The sequence below is a fragment of the Phaenicophaeus curvirostris genome, chromosome 25 (assembly GCF_032191515.1).
Source record: "Phaenicophaeus curvirostris isolate KB17595 chromosome 25, BPBGC_Pcur_1.0, whole genome shotgun sequence".
NCBI classification, from domain to species: domain Eukaryota; kingdom Metazoa; phylum Chordata; class Aves; order Cuculiformes; family Cuculidae; genus Phaenicophaeus; species Phaenicophaeus curvirostris.
Genome location: NC_091416.1, coordinates 4,763,440 through 4,778,108, shown reverse-complemented (window position 1 = coordinate 4,778,108; position 14,669 = coordinate 4,763,440). Strand labels below are relative to the sequence as shown.

Below are 14,669 nucleotides of genomic sequence, written 5' to 3'. Positions count from 1 at the left end.
CTTCCCCACCAGGAATATCTGTGCAAGGCAGAAGCTCTTGTTTTCCACCCCTATCTGCTTATTTTCAGATATGTGACTCTCCTGTGTTCCAGGCAGCATAACTTAAGTGCATACCCTTATAAACCAATCTGTCTTTGAAGTGCTTTCCAGCTGGTGTGGTAGCCAGTACAGTTCCCATCAGTCCCCCTTCGTTTTGTCATCTCACAGGGTGACTGTCAGCAGATTGCAGATGAGCATCTCCTCAACAGATTGAGTTGGTTCAAAGCAGGACTCCACAAACGTATTTGCATGGCACATCTTGGTAGTGATGCTGGGTGAAAATGGTGACTTCAAATACTGGTCAACCTCAGTTTCCCTGACTGTGGGTATGCGGTTGGACTAGGTGTAAGACATTTAATTTTGATTTTTTTGATGCACTTCAGTGTCTTGCTGGAAAGAAAATGGTTGGATAAACAAACTAACAAATGGCATCTGGTTTTATAGAGTTTCTGATTTTGACTTTGTAGAAGAATCACTTGATGCTGTTTCTCATCCTGGGAAAAAACAGCTCTGAGATGAATTTGGAAATTGCTCAGAACTCCTAAGTTGTAGAAAATGTTTCTTTAACTTCTGTTAATTGTGGCAAGCAGAGAAGCACAATAGCCCAAGAACTGAGACTGTTTTTCAGCTTCCATCTGAACAACAGTGATAGCTCTTACGCCTATTTATGTAAACCATGTACCTCTATGATTGGCAGCCCAAGATAAGCAGGACTTGTTTGTGCTTTTGAGATGTGGAAGAGTGGTTATTAGAGGAGTACAGGTATCTATTGAAGCTGTACACACTGGTTTTACTTGGGAGGTGTTTACTTAAAATTGATTTTCTTGCTTTCTGTATTTGTTCCTGTTCATTTCACTAACTCCTTATTAAAATTGCTTGTTTAAATGAAACTAAAAGCTGCAGAAATTAGTGACTTCAAATTGTAAACTTGTTTTGAGCCTAGTTCTTGCTGTAGTAGTGCTAACCTTTCGTCTAGAGCTCAGATTTGATTCTCTTCATAAGCACATGGTAGAAACCAGTTCTGAGCCCCAAAGCAATTCAGTTCACATAATGCTTGAGTGTTGATGGCTCTGCTCCAGTGAATTGGAATTTATCTTTAGACTTTGTAATGCCTTTTTTTTTCCCCGACAGGTTTGATTTAAAGTTCTACAGTAAAGAAAGTGGAACTTTCCAGTTGTAAATAGCAGGCCCATTCTGAGAGCCAGAGAGATAGTTCAGAAAACTGGATTTCCTGCTAGGTAGACAAGTAAGGCTATTCACAGAATCGTAGAATAGTTTGGGTTGGATGGGACCTTAAAGATCATCCAGTCCCACCCCTGCCATGGGCAGGGATACTTCCCACTGGATCAGGGTCTCCAAGCCCCATCCAACCTGGCCTTGAACCCCTCCAGGGATGGGGCAGCCACAGCTTCCCTGGGCAACCTGGGCCAGGGTCTCACCACCCACATCGTGAAGAAATTCTTCCTTATGTCTAGTCTAAATCCGCCCCTCTCCAGTTTATACCCATTGCCCCTAGTTCTGTCCCTACAAGCCTTTGTAAACATCACTCCCCAGCTTTATTGTAGCCCCTTCAGGTCTCCCTGGAGCCTTCTCCAGGTTGAACAACCCCAACTCTCTCAGCCTGTCCTTGTACAGGAGGTGCTCCAGCCCTCAGATCATCTTTATAGCCTTCTCTGAACCTGTTCCAACAGCTCTGTATCCTTCTTATGTTGAGGATTCCAGAACTATTCCTGAGCCTTGAAGCGAGGGGAATTTATAAAGGAAGTGTTATGTGAGTTAGGTTTTGGCAAGCAAGGGGGGCAGAATGTGAAAGCAAGCAGGGCAGCAGGAAGAAGTCTGAGAGTTGTAGTGTACGGTTGCAAAAACATTAAATAGCTGGGTTTGCCCTGGGGGAAGGGCAGGATATTGTGTGTCTTGGAGTTCTGGTCCTACTAGAGAAAAGTCCTGCCTCGCACTGATTTAATGAGAAATAGGAATAGATTCAGAGTGCTGTGTGTGTAGCCTGTCTAACTTTGAGCTGTGATTGTGTATGGTTTCACAGTATTTCACAAGTTGAGGGTTGTGAACCACAGCTGGGTGGGTTAATGTGAGTTTCCAAAAGAGTATTTTCATACAAAGTTCTTTTCAGGTAAATATAACCTGAGAGAATGGAGAAGGGAAAAGAATAGAATGGAAAACACTGAGAAAAAGGCTGAGACTGTAACTGTGTATCTCTGACTCTGTGCCTTTTGTAACCCTGCACAAAAGATTTCCTCTCAAACCAGTGACAAAGCAGACGGATGCTGGAAAGGATCTGTTTGCTTTTTATTTTTCTTGGAAGAATTTGTGATGCTACTGTGTGTTTGAATGATTTCTGTACCTTGTTTAACCTCATTAGTGCTTGGTGAATGAATGGGGTATCAGCTGAGATAATGTTCCTGTTTTGTAGCTGGGGAATGGAAGTGCAGATAACCAGCTGCTCAGATAGCTTCAAATAAACAGCATTAACTAATTTAAGGTTAGTGGACTAGCATGTGCTGACTGAAGATCAGATCTGACTCATTAGCTGTGGGCTTCTTATCTGTTTAAATGCTTATTTTGCCATGAGATAAGACAATATTTTACCTCTGAGTGCTACAGAGGTAGCTCAGGGTAACTGCATCAGACCTAGGTGTTTAGGGTGGCTGACTCCTGGCCTCAGTGACCAGAGCACAATCCAACAATAATACACATTGCTATGATTTAGTCTTCTGTCTTGTGAAGAAAATTGGATGTTCTTGAGGCTTTTATGCAGTTTCTCACATTAAATAGTGCATGTTCCAGAGTCTGCACTTCCAACACCACCTCAAAGAATAAATACCATCTCTTTCAAAAGGGGCTCATCTGGTGATGGTTGTAGACAAGTGGGGTGGAAATCTGAAATCTCTCCGTGTTTTTCTTTCAGAGCAGGGCTGCAGGTCTGTAGGGTTGAGAAGTTGTGTATGTGTGAGTTTACAGACCTTCCCTGACTTTGCTTAGTTTGGATCATATGTGGTTATGCCAGGTTGCACTGGACTGGCTCCTAGGTTTAGTAGCTGCGTGGTGTATTATAACCATATAGACTGATGATTGTTCACTCCTAGTGCCCATGGGCACTGGAATCACTGGCCAACACCTGATCTCCCAAGTATTCCAGGAGTTCTTAGACCATTAGGTCATTAGTCATGAAACAGGAAGATACTTGAATGACAGCTTGCCTGGTTTGCATGGCTCTTGTTTCCCATATTTAGATGATCACCTTGGTGTCTTCCAACACAGCCCCCCTCCCTTCATCTCCTCCGACAGTCGGGGCTCGTTTCCATGGAGCTATTTCATCCATACCTTAGGAAACCTTATTTCTGTTCCCCTATAGACATAATATGCGGTTTCTATAGCAACACTGGAGAAGGGAAGGCCCATGATATCTTTAGCAAGTAAGAACTGATTCTTGGTAAGCCCCGCGTGCGATCGTATGCTCATAACACACATGACAGCGGTGTTCACTGGCCTATTAGTTATTCTAGCTTGTGTCAAACATGGTGGAAAAAAGCCTGAGGGACTGCCTGACTTAATAAAGCTCAAGCTCTGGAAGCTGCGGTTGAAAAAAAGGAATTTCAAGTAGTTCAATGTGTTGTGCTGTATACATCTGTAAAGGCATCTGAGATGAAAAATGAATGGTGTAATGTAACTTTGCCCTATATCAGTGACTGATAGGATAGTAATAAGTCCTTTAAAAGCATAAGCCTTTGTTTTTAATATTTAAAGAAGTTGTAGAACAACAAGTGAATAATTTAAAAATAATTAAACTGATTTTATATCTAGAGAGTAAATGGTTTTTCTTTTGAACTCCAATATTTACTCGAGGGAGGAAGGAAGTAAAATATTCACTGTAAATTACGCAAGGGCCAACACCAACAGCATTATGTAATTTCAGGAGAGTTGGGAAGTGGAGTTCATTTGTGTTGGAAGCGGAGCAGGGATCAGGAAATGACTGTAGCTGCAAAAGCGGAGTGGTCTGAGGCTCTGTGTGTGCTGAGGTTGATGGAAAAACGTCCAGACTCCAGACATTCTGGGGGAAAACATGAAGGCAGGTCTTAAGCTACATGAAACAGAGTTTTGTCATGTGCTCTCCTACAACATCCCTGCTCCCCAGCCAGCTCTTTGAACTTCAATTTGAACTGATTTAAGGTAAGAAGAATACATTATGTTTAACAATAACTTACTTGCGTCACTTAAATACTCAAGAATAGGCATGTCTGTCTTATACCTGCGCTTCTAGAGGTATTTTACTAGGTCTGATAGAGTTGAGAGGTTTTATTGCCTGTAGCAACATCTGGATCACATCCACTGGCTTTAAACTTGAAAGATGCTTTGAAGAATCCTACAGAGGGGAAAAAATGGCAAAAATTCTCTTAAGAAACGTAGCCCTGGGTCTGTATGTCAGTTCAGTGACTTGGAGGTTTTTTTCGGGGGTATCAGCTGGGAGGAGGATGGGGAGGTGCTGCTAGTGACTCATAGAGGGGAGGCTGGGGAGAGTTTTGTGAGCTGGGCTCAAGTGCTATGAGTGGAGGTGGATTATTAACTATTGCAGAGAGGAGATGCCTGAAGAAATGATGTGAACCTTGGAAAATGTGGGCCTAGAGTCTTTTGTTAGAAAACTATAGCTCTTTGTGTTCTTGTCGCTCGCCTTCTCTTGAGTTGGAAGTGACTAACAGAGTGTGTCCTGGTAAGGGATCAGTTTGACGCTCACGTGCGTCTTTGCAGCTTGGATGGCTGACAGCTGCTGTTTCATTTTGTGGGCTTCTGCTTACTTTTTGCTCCTGGGTTGTGTTTTTCTATAAGCAGAACCTGAGGGTGAGGAAAGTCAGTGGCTTGTAAACCCAATTTCTGCTGCAGTCCAACTGGTGATTCTTGGGAAGAAGAAGCCCTTTCAGGCATATCCCAGTTTTACGCATCCAGTCAAACTGCTGACCCTTTCTAGAGTGAAAAAGGTTGTGTGAAATTGTTTCTGAGACGTTATCTCTTACAGTCTCTCTGTAAAACCATCTCCTTTCACATCTCTTGCTGCCGTCTGTCCTGACAACAGATGCTGCAGAAAAGTTGCTTCCTAGAGGAAGCAGCATGTGTGGAACAATCTCTCCATCTGTGCGTGCCCACAGGTCCAGCTGCTGGGTTTCCTGGTCCCTGGGGCAGCTGCTGCAGTAGCAGTTGCTGCTCGCAGTTGCTTTCTGCGCTTGCTGAGATGCCGGAGCGAGCTGTTAATTTGCTGCGGTTTCAGACAGATTAGGGACAGTGTTATAAAGGTGAACTTTTAGTTGAAGTCCTCTTTGCCTCCGGCTTTGGAACAGCTCTTAGGGCAGTGGTGGGAAGGGAGGGGAGGAGACCCACGGAAGATCCTGTTGGATTCTCATACTTCTATTCAGCAGGATTTCCTATGATCCGGTGATCCTCCCTACTTTGCTTCCCTTGCCTCTTCGCTGTCCACACACAGTGTGCCTTCCCTCCAGCACCACTGCAGCTTTCAGAGGCGAGGAAATGAATCCAGTGCTGTGTTTTAGAAGTTTCCCTGATGAAGACAGCCACAGAAGACTGCCTATGCTCTCTGCTGTTTATTTAACCCCGTAAGTCCTGCGCTACCGTATACATTTCGTACCAGCGATTTGAAATGTGTATTCTACTGAGCATTTAGCTATTTACTTAATTTTAGTTCAAAAAAGTATAAACTACCAAAAAGCGTGAGCTGGATGTGCAACAGTGGGTGTTACACAGGCTTGTTGATTGTAGTTTAGAGCTTCTTTCGTGTGAGGCTGTACAGAACAATAGCAGCTTCCTTGATGTGTTTGTGAAGGAAGCTGCAGTAAATGTGGAGGAGTTTGCTAGTGGAACTGGAGGCTCACAGTCCTGTTATACAGAAAAAGTATCGCACTATTATGTAGGTCAGTTGTGTAAAGCTGTGATTCTTGACCAATGATGTACAGGCAAAATGACTTAAATACCATTGTGCTTTACTATAAATATTAGTCTGTAGTAGAACTGCATTTATATGAGTGTTAGATGTTCCATTATCCTAAAAAATAAGGCAAGTGGTGAGCACTTTTTGAAACAGATGGAATTCGTCAGAGAGGTGTGAAGACATCTCAATAATATGAGTTCACACAGGCATTTCATTGTTACTTTAATTGATATTCCTGTTTTTCAGCTCATGAGTGGCCTATTTGGGTGAAATAATGCATCTTAGTCTCCTTTCTAGTATGTCTACCTTTGGTTTGGTTTTGTTCTAGATCCTTAAACTTATTTACCTGGGGAGTAACTGTCATTTTTATGTTGTGTAGAGACCTATGGCAAAGGTTTGACCAAGAATATACTGTAAGCAGAGACAGAGCTCTACATGAAATCTAATAATCAGATTGATATATGCATCCTCTTACAATCATCAAATATCAGACGTGGTGGTCAGATTTTCCTTATTGAACAGATCAGCCTTGCTGGAATCTGCCAGGTATGCAAAGGACAAACACTACTGAATGTTTCCTTGTATTTGTCAAACTGCAGTGTAAATGGGAGAGTTGTCTGCTAGTCAAGTTGGAATGTCAAGGTGCTACACAGAATAACTGGTATCAAGTTAATCTAGAGATCCATTCTGCCTTCAGCTTTTGGCACCTACCCTTATGCAAGCAGAATTATAGAATTATAGAACCATAGAATAACCAGGTTGGAAGAGACCCACCGGATCATGAGTCCAACCATTCCTATCAATCACTAAACCATTCCCCTTAGCACCTCGTCCACCCGTGCCTTAAACACCTCCAGGGAAGGTGACTCAACCACCTCCCTGAACTGGGCTTCTCTGCTTAGTATCTGAATCTAAGCTGTATTGGCTGGAACTGCTTAAATTGAAGGGTTGAAAAGACTCATTGCAAGTGTGTGGCCCAAATACTAAGTTTAGAATAAGTTTTATACGAAAACTCCTTGATGTTTTCATAGAAGATGATGATAATGAGAAGATTTATATTTGGGAGCAACTTCAAAACAAAGGGTCAATTTGATAGTGGCTACGTATTTTGTTTAGTACTACTCATTGGAAAGCTTCACTGGGCAAATATTGGATGATGGGGTAATTAGAAAGGGAGAAACTTGAGGGCAGGAATATCCTGTTATTAAAATATGAGCTGTGTTAGAATACAGTACAACAGAATCAAAAAATTTTTTTGTGGAAGAGTAGAGTAAGGTACAGCATATCTAGGTGAGCAGAAGGTAATGACTATGCTGACGTGTTTACTGCTACCAAGAAGTGTGAAAAGCCCAAACCATGAATCGCCAAGCACAAGCTTAGTCTTGCATCTCCTACTTTTAGCTTGAGCAAGAAAAACGATGAAGCATTTGCTGCTCCAGCTGTGCTAAAGCCAAATGGAGCCTTGCTTTAAGGTTTGAGATGAGGTGTGAAATAGTGCTTTGAACACAAACATCTGCAGGCAGCACAGAGCCTTAAGCACATGTTGCAAGGCTTGTGCTTAGTGACTCAGAAGGAAGAAGGCCACGTACTGAGTCCTCATTGTCATTTCTTGCAGAGGCATGGTTTTTCTTTGGCTCTGATAATTTTTTGGATTAAAAAACCCACCCCCAATCCAGCTTCTTTACGAAGCTGAGACTATAGGAGAGGCATTGAAGTAGAAATGAAATCTTTAAGAACAGCAGCTCGCAGATTTCAAGGTATTGTATGGGTGTTAATCTGGCACCAAAGAAGTAGCTGCTGTGGTGTAAATGAAAGATGAAGTAACTGCTGAAGAAAGAAAATGCTGGTGTGTTTTATAAAATCTAACCCTGGACAAAGTTTTCGGGTAATATGCTACTAATAATTCTTAACAGTTTAGGATGCTGTGTCAAAATACTTGCATGCAACTTTGAGAGGAAATAATCAAATCCTTCCTGGAGTGCAGGAAAAGACACTCAAGACACTTTTTGCTCAGAGGTTTTACTGCTGATCCCTCTGCTGCAGACAGTGCTGAACCTCCACAGCCTTCCTGCAATTTGTATTGGCAGCCCTGAGCGTCACACTTAAATAACAAAGTCAAATTTGTGGCATCCAAATTCTGCGCAGTAAATGAGACAGATTAGTGTCACATCCACTGCTGTCACAGTTAAGAACAACTCTGTCTGAAATGGAGCCTGTGCTGATTCCAGGCCCCTTGACAACCCTGAGGTCAGCTGTGGCAGTGGGAAGGAGACTGAGATATATGGAGTCAGCTTGTGTCAACCCATAAAGAGCTGCAGTGCTTTGTTCCTGGCTGAAAGGGAACACTGCAACATTATGTTGTAATTTTACATCTTCATTTGCTTCATCTTTCTTTTGATCCTCTGCCTAGAAGAGTGGTTGTTTGGTTTGATTGTTAGTTTTTAAATCATAGAATAGTTTGGTTTGGAAGGGAACTTAAAGATCATCCAGTTCCACCCCTGCCATGGGCAGGGACACCTCCCACTGGATCAGGGGCTCCAAGCCCCATCCAACCTGCTCCTGAACACCTCCAGGGATGGGGCAGCCACAGCTTCCCTGGGCAACCTGTTTCAGCGTCTCACCACCCTCGTTGTGAAGAAATTCTTATGTCTAGTCTAAATCTGCCCCTCTCCAGTCTATAGCCATTGCACCTAGTCTTATCACTATCATTAGTCCACTGAGAAGTAATTTGTGGTTTTCCTTTGGCTTATTCTTAATTTTTTGGATTAAGTTCATTTGAGAAGATGGCTTGTGTAAGTAGCTGCTGAGAAAGTGTGTTCCTACCATGTGCATTTCAATAAAAATCTAATTCCTTTAGTTCCCTTAAAGTTTTACATGAGAAACACCAGGCGGCAGTGACATGAGATGTAGGTTGCCTACTCCCTGGGTGGTGCTCACTTGTATGTTCCCGAGTTTGGTGCCCGTCCTCTAGAGAAGGACTGGTATTCCTGGTGCTGAGATTCTCAATTTTGGATGCACGTGAGGTTGCTGAAGTGATTTGAGACTTGACAGATGATTTTTGTTATTTGTGTGACAGACACCTTCTGGATGTCTTGAGCAGGTTCTGTTGAATCCTTGCTTCTTGTGGGGGAGAGACTCAGCCTGCTCATCCATCTGTCTGGGCTTCTGCCTCCTTATTAAGCTCGCTGTATTTTACACTAAGTGGACAGATAGTTTTTATCTGAGCTGTGTTTTCATGTGTCAGGCATACAGCTCTTTACATCCTATATATACCTGACTTGTCTGTCCATCTAAATTTGGAAAAATGCAATAATAACTTTTGCACAGCCCTTCATCCCACTATGCGCAAGTACCTCGTAAAAGGTGCATTAGTAATTATTCTTAACCCAAAAACCTTCTAGGTGGGTGCAGGAGTACAAATTTTGCTGAAAAATGGTGAAAGCTGGTTCTGTAACATTGAAGGATTATCTGAAAAGCACGTTGAACCGTGACTGTGGAGAAACGGAGTAGATGAGTACAGACAAATCGCTTTCCCCATGTGCCTTAGTTTTTTTTTTAGGTAAAAGCTGATAGAAATATTAATAATCTGTGTTGTTAAAGATGAAAGCTTAATTCACAAACTTCCATGGGGATTCTGATGGTAATCCTTTATTTTGAGCAAATACTTGAGGCTCACAAGCTGCTTCCCAACCTGCTTAAACCACGGGGTAATTTAAAAACACACTCAAGTGACTTCAGAGACAATATCGCATCTTTCATCTATACTTAAAGTTGCAGCAGGTTGAACCTCTTCGATCCAGGGTGAAAATATGAATGCCCTGAGAAGGGGTGGCTGCCTCCTCCCTGGAGGTGTTCGAAGCCAGGTTGGATGGGGCTTGGAGCTCCTGATCCAGTGGGAGGTGTCCCTGCCCATGGCAGGGGGTGGAACTAGATGATCCTTAAGGTCCCTTCCAACCCAAACCATCCTATCATTCTGTAAAACCTAGGATCATTCTCTTTGGAGGCAGACTGAGTTGTAGTGGAAGAGAAGGATGATCAACAGGTCCCCAGCCTCTCTCCCAAAAGATGGAAAGAAGTTTGCTTCTTTTTAGTATTTAATTAACTATTTAATTTAAATTAACTTAGTTTAATTAAGAAATTAGTTTAACTTAGTATTTAATTAAAAAACTTTACTCTGAGAACTCCTTAGGAATTGCTTGGGCAGTTGGCAATCATCCTACTGCTATTGGTCCCTTTTAAACTATGTCTAATTGTAAAGCCCATTGGTTATTTTAGATCCAAATCAACCACTTAAATAAGCTTTGTGCTTTACATTTAATTACTAATGTTATTCACATCAGGGACACTGATTCATCCAAAGTAGGTAATTGCTAGATTCCAGTGTATTAAAGACATTCATATATCTCATGCCTCACTGAGCTTCCGCTTACCAGGGCTTTTTCTTTTCTGTTTAAGCTGAGCTTTTTTTATTATAACTTTATAAAGGTGTCATTGTGCAGTTTAGCCCTGGGCAAACTGATGAGAGGCTCAGGAATATAATTTAAGAAGTAAAAAAAAAAAATCAATTAAGTGTTATTGCTTGTGTCTAATAGTAGTTGGCTGGGAAGAAGTGGGAGTAAAATAGCAAGAATGAATGGCAGATATGGTTATAACTAATGAAAAGATTCTATGAGGAACCAAGTATTAATTCCTCCATAGGTTATTGACTCAGATGCTGAGTCTGGGCTGAATAATCTTGTAACTAAGAGTCAGAACTTTGGGAGCTGAAGTCACGATTCAAAGATTTTTGTCTCTGCCTGCTTTCAATTATCTTCCAAATGTAGTGACGTAGTTTGCTGCAACTGGCTTTCCCTCCCACCTCTCACTACAGCTGGAATTCAGCCCTAAGAAGATGTTGATGTTCTGCTTGTAAATTATTAGTTCATTCTTTAAAATGTGCTCATAACCTCAGGGAGAAATTATAATAACACCCACCAAACCAAAACCAAACAAAAAGCTCGTAATTTGAACTAGTTGTGCTTAAAAATGTCTCTGAATAACACTATTTCCATGGGTACATCCACATCATGATCTTTGAGGTCCTTTCCAACCCGAACTATTCTGTGATTCTATGATTAGCAGTGGTTAATATTGTAAGATAGACGGGAACAGCCTGGTCTGAGAAAGGAGCCCTTGGATTATAAATTCAATAGACTGAGCAAATGGGAGATGTAGACACTGAATGCTCTGATTCAGTTGCAGTGATTAACCAGAGATTATTTAGCTACCCTGTAGCAGACACTGAAGTTAAAGGTGTATTCCTATGTTGTAGTCATTGTTTTCACATTTTGCAACATACTTATCTTCTCCTATTTGCTCAGCAGAGCCATGAATAGAAGGGACAACTTCACCTCTGAAATTTTTTTGACCTCCCCCCTTTTTGGGTTAAATATGATATATTTTTTGTTTTTTTCTTTTTTTTGAAATGACGAGAGGGGGAAGCATAATCAAGCCTACCGTGCAACCTCTGTAGAACTTGATTTTTAGGGGAAAAAGAAGAAACAGTTTTTACTCTGTAAAAGAGAAGAGGGTAAAACATGGAACTGAATCTTTCTCTGACTTCCTTGAGTTACACCAAGTTTAATTTGTTTCTCAGCAAGCGCTGTGTTCTGTCTTGCACACCTGGGTAGCAAAACCCTTCATCTGGGTCCTTCAGCTGTTGAGAATTTCTGCTGAGGAAAAGGCTTTTTTTCTACATATTTTCTCAGAATAACCGTCTGAACCAGAAAGAAAATAAAAGGTCACAGCTTGAGCTGGGGTGCCTGGCTGATGGTATCTCCTCTTCCCATGTGAGTTAGGACCTTGATCTACTGGGACCACCTTTTTTTTTCTGTTGTAAGTACATCTGACATCACTCAAGAACATCTTGTGCTCTGAAGAGACAACCACGTGAAAACCTTGAGTTTTGTATGAGCCTTGAGACCACTGATGGGCAAGAACATAAGATGAGCAACTGGAATGTTGGAAGGAAAACTTTTTAGCTTACGAAGAAACTTCAGTGCTGAGGAGCACAAATGCAGTTCTCCAAGTGGGGTGAATAGTGTTAATAGGTCATCAGAGTTCCAAGCTCTTGGAGAAACAGATTTCCTGTGGCTTATGAGTTGCGTGTCCGACTTTCTGCTCTTGTCCAGTGAGCTGGTTGACCAGATTTCTTGGGGTTAAAGAAAAGTTATTTCTGGATTGCTTATGAATGTATGGGCTCTTCACCGAATAACAGCGCTACTGGGTGTCAAAGTGTCTGGCAATGATTAGTGGCAGCTAATGATTTCAAACACTTACAATGTTGTGTTGAAAGTAATTCCTGTGTATCTGTATTTAATAGCATCTTACAGGCAAGGAACAGCTTTAAAAGCAAACTGAGGCCGACTGGGTAGTATGAACTGGGCTGTGGGGTGCCTGCAGCTTCTCAGCCACTGGAGAGCAGTAGGGTCCTATTGGTAAAGGGTCCCTGGCAGCTGTTCTGTTCTTGCTGTGGTTGGACTGCAGAGAATCTGTGGGGCTGTGGGCTTCGGCATGCATGAATAAAAACCCAGACCAAATGTAAAATGCGTCTCATTGTAGGGATTCATGACATGTTCAACCCAAAGTTTCTTGGACAAGCGATCCCTTGTGGATATTCTACTTAAATCACAGTTCAGGTGGGTGTAGACTTGTAATGTGAATTTAAGGTCCTATTAAAATGTAATTAGGTGACAAATAAAATCCCCGTGTGGTCAGATGGAGAAGAAAATAGGCTTGTATACATAGTAGCTTGTATGTCTTGGTCCTGTTATGGGTTTGATTAACTTTTCATGGGTTTCTTTGCTTCATGTGGACAATATTGACACAGCAGTAACCCTTTGCAGTCATCTCAGCCCTTGGTTTAAAAAGGACTTTGAACACAAATTTGTGTCGTTGTATTTTGAACCTCACCCAGAGAGGATAGTAAGTGTGGTTATGAAACTTGGTGGGAGCTGTAAACAATAAGTCAAGACAAACAGCAGAGGGTGCATTATTGAAGTAATGAGCATTAAGTTTGAATTGAGACTATTTTCCTGTTATTAACAACTTTTGAGTTATAGCTCAGACATGATAGGAGAGAAATCAGCATCTTGCTTAACACAGCTGGAGTTGCTGACTGAGAATTAAAGCTCGGCAAACAGGAGTGGCAGCCCCCCTGCCCAAATTTAATAAAGAAAAAGTAATTTGACAGTAAGATGGTCGTACTTATGAATTATTAATTTTCAGCAAAACAGATCTTCTAGTTCAAAAGCAGTTGGAATCCAGTGTATGCCTTAGCTCCGATCAGAAAGGAGAAATAACTACTTATTTTCCTATTCACCATCTTGCAATGGATGCTTGGTTTGTATTGCAGTTCTTGTTGCTGACAGGACATGGTATTTTCAGCTCAGATTAACTCTTCCAGTCTCCTGGACTGTAGACTTTAGCTGTCTTTTCAAGGCTGCCATGTGACTTATGTACTCCTTTAAACTCAACTTGCATCATTTTACCACATCAGGTAGGTATCCATCCCAATGTTATCTGCAACTAAATGGTTATAAAACTTGAAATGACTTTCTCTGGAGGAAAGAAGTGAAGTATGCTTATATTCCAGAAACCCTCACATCTAGTCTCAGCAACAATCTAACTAGCTCATGCTTCATCTTGGCTTTAAGCAAAAATAAAGTCTTATCAGGCAGTTCTACTTACTTGTTGCACTGGCTGCAGTCCTCCGAGAATTGCTGAGAGACTATTCCGTGGGTGGAAAAGGTGAGGTGTGGTGCAAACCCTTCCCTCTGTGATCAGATAAAACCCCTCAGTGCCACTGAAACCTAACATGCTTGCTGGGTGAAAATCTCTGTATATAAAGATAGGAATTATGCTTTTTCAACACTACTTAAAAAAACAAACAGCTGAAGAACTGCCACCCGTTTGCTTCTGTTGCTATTTTTATATTAAAAAGCAAACAAAGGAAAGAACATCTTATGTCATGGGCATTGCTGGTGTTTGTATCTCTGGGGAGAGATGAAATGGAGCACAGTCTGGGCTTTGTTGGTGTAAGCTTACCCCAAAGCACTTGGCTCTGACTGTCTCTGCAGTGTCTGACCTTGCTTTCCTCAAATTCTCACAAGAGCTTAATAATAATTCAGAGGGGAAGCCGAGTGCTGACAATTGTGATGTAGCATGACAGCTCTGAGCTGTTTCAGTAAGAGATGACCATTAGACTGATGATCCTCAGCAACAGTTTGGAACCAGGTCAGTGGGGGACTCTGTGGCACTCAGAATTTGTGTATATTCAGCTTATTTACAGCCTTCGTTATCAGTGCCCTCTACTCTGTTACAGCAGAGGCATCACTAACCTTAAATGACAAAGTAGGAACAGGTTGCTGCTGGGAAGATGTAGCTGGGAGGGTGGTGTCTGTCATGTTTGGGCAGTAAAGACTGTTTAAGATATACAGGATCTGCTACATTCCTTAGTGCATTGCACTTTAACAGTTGTTTCACACCTACACATGCATACTAGGGTGAAACATCTGCCTGAGGGGCATACTCAATGCGTTCTGCTTACCCACGATAAACGAGGCATCCACTTTGTGACCTTGCATGTGGCAGCGCTTTGTGGTCTCCAGATCTTCACCCTCATTCAGCCTTTATGACTGGC

The 14,669-nt window shown here is 41.9% G+C and overlaps 1 protein-coding gene across 1 annotated transcript in view; it reads left to right on the top strand.

Moving 5' to 3' along the window:
• The first annotated feature begins 4,086 nt into the window (after positions 1-4,086).
• GRAMD1B (GRAM domain containing 1B) overlaps positions 4,087-14,669 on the top strand; it is a 127,150-nt gene continuing 116,567 nt past the window's right edge. Inside the window, exon 1 of the mRNA XM_069876497.1 lies at positions 4,087-4,224. The gene's annotated coding sequence lies outside the window, so the exon portion shown is untranslated. The remainder of the gene's footprint in view (positions 4,225-14,669) is intronic.